Source organism: Vollenhovia emeryi, unplaced genomic scaffold, assembly GCF_000949405.1.
Source record: "Vollenhovia emeryi isolate VEMERY1.0 unplaced genomic scaffold, V.emery_V1.0 DF939193.1, whole genome shotgun sequence".
NCBI lineage: Eukaryota > Metazoa > Arthropoda > Insecta > Hymenoptera > Formicidae > Vollenhovia > Vollenhovia emeryi.
The window spans coordinates 1,079,648-1,086,829 of NW_011967173.1; positions in this window are offsets into that span (position 1 = coordinate 1,079,648).

Below are 7,182 nucleotides of genomic sequence, written 5' to 3' on the forward strand. Positions count from 1 at the left end.
GGCAATCGGTTTAGCTGCGTTTTTAATGAAACAATTATACATGATCTAAAAGGAAAAGGGTGATGTCCTTCATAAATTTGATACTCTTTTCTAAAATGCGTTAATTCTAATTATTAATTATCCGTAGTGACATTTTTACATGTTATATTTGATAACAGTAGTGTACGCTGGTCATATAGACTGTCTATTTCTATTTAACAATTTGAAACTTTAATAGGTTTATTTTCTTGTATATTATTCTTACGATAACATAATTCTCTTTCTGTGCACTTCAGGGTACTAATATCTCGGTTTGGTGAAATGGACTTGATTACAGATCTGACGAATAAATCGTCGGACAAATATCCATTGCCGTTATTGATACCTTATGCTAGCTCTTCGTGATCACATGAACAGGCAAATATTAATCCTTAATTTACCCTTAAATTTATTCTTAAAAATAAAAAGTCATACAAACGTTTCGGACATAGGGTCGCTCGAAGCGTTCACGTCCTTAATACACGCTAATGCAATTGGATCGAAAATACGTCTCAGTCACAGATTCCTAGTCGAAAGTGATTTATCTTATTCAGTAGAAAGATCAGAAAAGAAATAATAAATCGATGGGACTGACGGAATTTGCCGATCCTCGTGTTGCGGAACGGCTGGTCGCACATTATTCAAGGTTATCACGAAGGTCGCACACGTGTCGGAGTTCTGACCCTTGGGTCCACGCATTCCCCACTTTTCGCTCGGCGGCGATGGCAAATAAATTCAATTACATTCTTGGGACTTTCTCGTCGCATTCAGAGGTCATCTGGACGTTGTCCAATGTCTCTATACCGAATGCACTTGCTTTTAAACTGACGAATCCGGTGATACGGAAAGGAGAGGATCCTTTGGGAATTTCGCTCGTTATGATGTGTCCGATGTTAAATGCGACGGTAACGACGAATAACGAATGCAAGATAGCGCGAGATCTGCTTACAGAGTATCACAATAAATCTGTTAATAAGAGGAGGACAGCAATTGCAGTTAAATATGTATATTTAATAATTAATACAAGCAATTTATCTACATATTTTATACCAATTTAGCGCCAGGTTGCACAATAGATACGTGTGATTGTTGGCAATATATCGCGCGCAATCTTCTTATTAAATCTCTTAAAACAATTTCGTTGAATGGGCCAGAGTTACACAATATCTTCGGTGATATCACTTTGATCGGCGAGATACTCGCAGAGACGGATGACAATAGCCCACACGCTCGCATTTTAACGGCGTTGAACGGACGATTAACTCACGTCGGATATACATATTTATAGGCCAATAAAATTATTATATGGATAATAATGTAATATAAATCACGATGACCGAGCGAAGTCGAAGTCGTGCACGTGTCGACGGTCCCGGATCGCCTCGTTGGTATCCCATGTGTCCATTATTTACGATGCTGTTCCGTGCTCCCGGGCTGTAAGTGTATTAGATCTTTTCACAAGCAGGTCCAAGCGAAACTTAACGAACTAGAACGAAAGAGGATCAGATGCCCGCGTCAAGCTCAAGGTCTTATGCATGTCATATTTTCTGTTTCGAATTAAATATCACAGATACCGCAATACTTGGGCAATCGTGGCGGATTTCTTGGTATTTTAACATCCCTAATAAATTTTAACTCAGCCGTAATTAAATAAAAGCAAGCACGAAACAAATTCTTTCGAATGAATTAAATTTGATAGAAATTAGCATAATTTGGAAGAATTAGAATACAATGTTTTGAACATCTCTAGATGTTTTTTTAAATCTATTCTATCATTACGAGAAATATGAGACCAATTAGGGTAACGTATTTTAAAATTAATTTTATTAGTTTCTTTAATGTAATTTCTCATGTTGTCTCTAAATTGATATTGTCAGAGAAAATTATGTATAAAAATATATTTTAAAATTTAAAAGTTTAACTGTCGCGACAAGTTTTGGGAAAGAATAATGTGGAATAGTTCATTAACGCGAAGATTACATTCATAAATGTTTCAGACAAATATTAAGTCCATTTGAATATATCTTAAAGATTACCATTGCTCTTCATCCATTATACCCGTGTCCATGCAGACATGCGAAGTAAATCGCGGATTCTGATGATCTTTCACGCGTGATTCTGTTTGCAACAGAATCCGATTAGTCATCTTCATGAGAGCGAAGCCACGTGTCGCGGTTATTATTGCTTTATACCTTGTTTTCATTCATAAAAACGGCTTTGTCGTCAACTCTCGACCAATAGACACAATGAGAATAACAGAACGTTTCTACTGCGCATTCCTTTCCACGTGCCAAAAAGAGTAAGGAAGAAGAAAAGCATACATGCAAATGTAGCGTCAGATAGAGATCGCGAATGCGTCGAACAGCTACTCGCGTCAAAGTCACTTTTTGAAAGAAATCTCGAGTTACATTTTGGAATAACGTTCCCGGTAGGAAAATATTGTGACGGAATCTGGCTGCAACTTGGAATGCTGGAATTAAGCATACATATTTCGAACAACATATGCAGAAATGGAGACCTTTTATCAAATATTGATAAATATTTGCACAATGTACTTCTAAATAGTATGTCAGCAAAACGTTTTGGCGAATTACCTTGGCAGAATATTTGCACAATTAAATTGCTGTCGTGTTACCTCGAGGTGCCGTTACGAGGCGTCTCATATTTGGAAGTAAAATTCACGCGAGACGAGATAAAAGCAGGCCCAGCGGCAAACACGTTCCACCTTAAATCTTTCTTTTTTTTACACGTAACTGTGTTGCTGGGGAATTTTTCTTCTAAATGTCGAAATAATTGTGCATGATTTATTCCCTAAATTGAGATTATCAATTTCTGGGCAAATACTATTTAGAAATATTCCTACAAAAACTGCTGCGTTTTGGCGAATCACTTTAATGCAATCATTATGAAATTTCCTCCTCCTGGAAGATGCAATTATTACACAATATTTGAAACATTTTCCTATCAGGAATCATATGTAATTAATATGTCAGATATCTGCGCGGACAAAGAGATATACTACGAGTAGACGATGGAACTTTGTGTGTACGAGAATTGCATTTTCCAGTAGCATCGATTTTCTTTCCTTTGCAGGATACGTGATCACATACGAAAGAAGTGATACCTGTAATCGTTGAAAGTTAAAGCGATTGAAAAATTATGGTAAATCTAAACAGAAAATGGATCATTATGCGTTTCATATGTCGATCGCACGGCTCAGGATGATCTCTTTGAGATATTACAGTTCGAAAATCCAAAGAAGTGCCGATCTTCACATTTCTTTCCTTGAGAAAGTAGATAAATTTTCATAAATTTTTTCGGATTCGTTAACTGCCGTGTCGGTTACCGTCGACCAATGCTGCCAAATTTAAAAAGTAAAACTCATAAAAATGTATTTAAAAAACGTACAATATTTGTAATTCTATTTTAAAAATAATTTTGTAATTCTATAGATATAATTAATATTAAAGTAATAATGTTAACAGACGTACTACGCATGATAACTCGATATAATTCAGTTATATTATAAAGTATTTTATTGAAGAGTGATAGCTGATAATGAAAATTTTACTTTCAAGAGATTGTTGATTTGATATCTGTTTAAATGTTTAACATTTTCGCTCGGCACAGGAAAGTGCTCAATGAAAGATATGTGCGATATATTAGAGATTAGCTAAAAATAAAATCAGATAATGAGATCCACCGTACTTCACCGATTCGTATTAAATTTTATATGAAAGCACTTTTCATTTTATTCTTACGCGACATTAATGGGAAAGCCCAGAGAACAAGTAAATAATTTAATACAAGTTCTAGTGGATATTTTTGGATGGAGAGCATGCGAGTTTATGCGACACTTTAATTAATGTACTAATAGATCTGTTTACCTCATTCAGTCAATCTTGCTTATGTTCCATTCACGTCTGCAGTCCTATTTATATCTGTATGTTTATCTGTACGCATACGTCGAAAAAAAGTATTCATTATTGCAGAAATAGATTTAAATGCAGGCTAACGCTTCGCACAGTGGGCGATTTTATATACACGTCCACTTACATATTTATCGTATAAGCTATTAAAAATAATGGTCGTGTAAACATCATTTATTCAGGTACATCTTGCATATCAATTATTCGATTGCATCAGCCTACAACACAATATTTCTTTTACGTGTTAATTGAATTTGTATGTCATGTCTACACAAACAGAGAAAAACGCAAACGAGTTCGTAACAGTATTCCGAATGAAACAACTGGCAGCTGAAAGTTAAATAAAAGAGCTGCAAACGGAGTATGCGATCTTAAAAAAGGTATAAAAAGTGTAATAGATATACAATAATGTAGATAAAAGATATGTGTTTTATAAAACAGCAATGGAGGCTATAATGATTAATGATTCTTCAACAATTTGAATGAAGCAGATTAATTAAATTTCCGAGTAATCTGATTACGGTAAGATCAATGTCTGCAAAGAAGAAAATACACATTCGAATGTGGTGCGTTTAAAGATTTGTTTGTCGGCGTGTGACTCCTCTCGAACTGCGCGTGACTTTGTCTTGAAGAAAACGGAGCCTGGCCAATTAGATAAGGATAAGAGATATTTGATTCCGATGCCGTCATCACACCGGATTCGTGAAAAATTGCGACGCAATGACGATAACATAATTTTAACGATACATCGCGCATCATACATGTCCAGCGTGGAAATTTCTTATGCGTGTACCAGACAGATGTGAGACAGTGAGCGATTACGAAGACGCGTGACGAATAAATATCGGATGATCTATGTTAATTCATACTCCGGTGAGAAATGATTCATCGAAATGATGTCGAATCGACATCGACATTATCAAATTTGATATCAATTCGACATCGTTTCGACATCGATCGACGAAGTTATTTCTCCCTGGGACGTTTTCCTTCGCATAAGAACACACGTTCGCTTCAGTGTGTATGCACACACATATAACAAATACGGAAATTAACACAGCGATGTATTTATAGTCGCCGTCTGCGGATTAGTTGGAAAAAAACAATCGGACGTCGAAGAATTCGTCCTTGCACGTAGAAATTTAGGGGGACTGACGCGAGGATAAATCTTTACTTATATAATCCTATACTCTGAGTCGTTCATTATAGATGTTTTTCACAGATATTTTTTATAGTTTAACAATAGGTCGTCTGTTATATATATTGTGCATGCACGCGAGTATGATTTACGTGCTCTTTAAACGAACGTATTTCTTCGCAAGACACGACAGTTCTCAGCGGAGCGACACGCAAAACGACACGTTGTCAATTGTCAATATTATGTCCAGCTATTATTATCGTGATGTCGTAATGTCAATTAAATCGTCTTTAACTTATATGGGAATCTCCGATTATTGAGTTTTTACGTCCATAAATAGTACCTATTTTGTGGCACATTAGATGGTTCGAAAAGTATGACAGATATCTACTGGAAAACGTTTTTTTTTAATTACACTAATTCGCGCGTTCTGAGAAAGACTAGAGCTGCTGAAGTTGAAATGATAATTATACATGTAATTCGTATAGTTATAATATCATATGTATTACTGTGTGACAACAAAGCAATTACGATATGTCTCCTACATTCTTTTTTGTTCATTTCTTTTTCAATTGCAAACAACAGTAACTGAAGGTTGATTTATTAGTGTTCGGAGAACTACGAATTCTGCATTCTACTGCATAGTTTTTTGTATGTATGTTATAAACAAATTCTCGAAAAATATTTACTGTTTCATTTCTCGGTGACGCGTTTATCTACAATAGGGCTGACCACGATTATACATATATCATATCCTGTTTTACGCCCTTTTCGGCGTTTTGGCGTAAAACGATCTCAACATGGCAGGTGTGCGTTTTCTCACTTCTAGAAGCCAACATTAGAATTTTCATAAGGCTTGTTTTCCTGTTGCTACACTGGTGAACTAGTGCAATAAATTAGAGTAAGACAAGTATATTTTTCTTATTCTAGCTTACTGTACTTACTAGTTCACCAGTACAGAAACAGAAAACAAACATACAGTTTATACTCTAAATTCGAATTAATAAAATTGGTAGTAGTATGTAAATTTTGTGTATTACAATACACAAGCAATAATTGAAGCACTATTGCAACAGCATATTCCTGAGACCGAATCAAGTAAAAAAAGTCCTTGTACTTTTCCTCCGGCAAACAGTTATCGAGATATCATAAGGTAAATAGTGAAAAAGAAGATAAATTATATTGCATCTATGAGAACTATAATACATCGTTAGTTCAAAAATAACTTACGTAGTTGGAAGAACTATAAAATTGTGGTTGGCTCCTGAAATAATTATAAATTATAGTGAGATTGTGGTAACTGCAACCATTTTTTTCTATCAGTGCGGAAACTTAGATATCATCGATGCGTAGATAACATTATATGGTGATAGTTAACATGCAATAAATTTCTTGGTCCCTAGTAGTACAAAGTCACTTATTTCTGATAAGTACGGTACAAATGAGACAAATGACAACACTGTTTGTAAAAAATGTTTTTACCGTTTGTAAAAGAAAACGAACAAGAGTAAAGCTAACGCTTCGAGTAGTTTATGTATATACGAATACGATCTGATTCACTAAATTGCACAAACATGTTGCAATTTCACGCATCGAGTGACGAACGACGTGACTCCACCTCTCGCTACCGCGCCCTAGGAGATATAAACAAATAAACCATTTTGCATGCCTGCCAGGTCCGGCCTTCCGCTGCTTGTGCGCTCATTCGGCCAGACGTTTTTATCAATTACGCGATTACTATTGCTAATTTTGCACAACGATACATGACTTCTCTTCTCAGTTTAACCCAATCTACCGTAATTTTTAGTTTGGCTACAAACGAGTCTGACACCCTGTATATTTAATAATATAATTTTAGATAGGCCAAATAAAATTATCACTCTCTGTCTCTCTTTCTTAAACTGAATATAAATAATAAATATAATAAATATAGTAATTCCACTTTCAATATATAAACCTAGAGTATTATATTATTATTTTCTAGATTTTTTAATATCTTAATATTTAGTAAATTTATTACACACAAGGTCAATACAACTATTAGATACCTAAATACGTTGCAAAGTTTTTACGGAAACTCAAACGTCATTCGAAGCA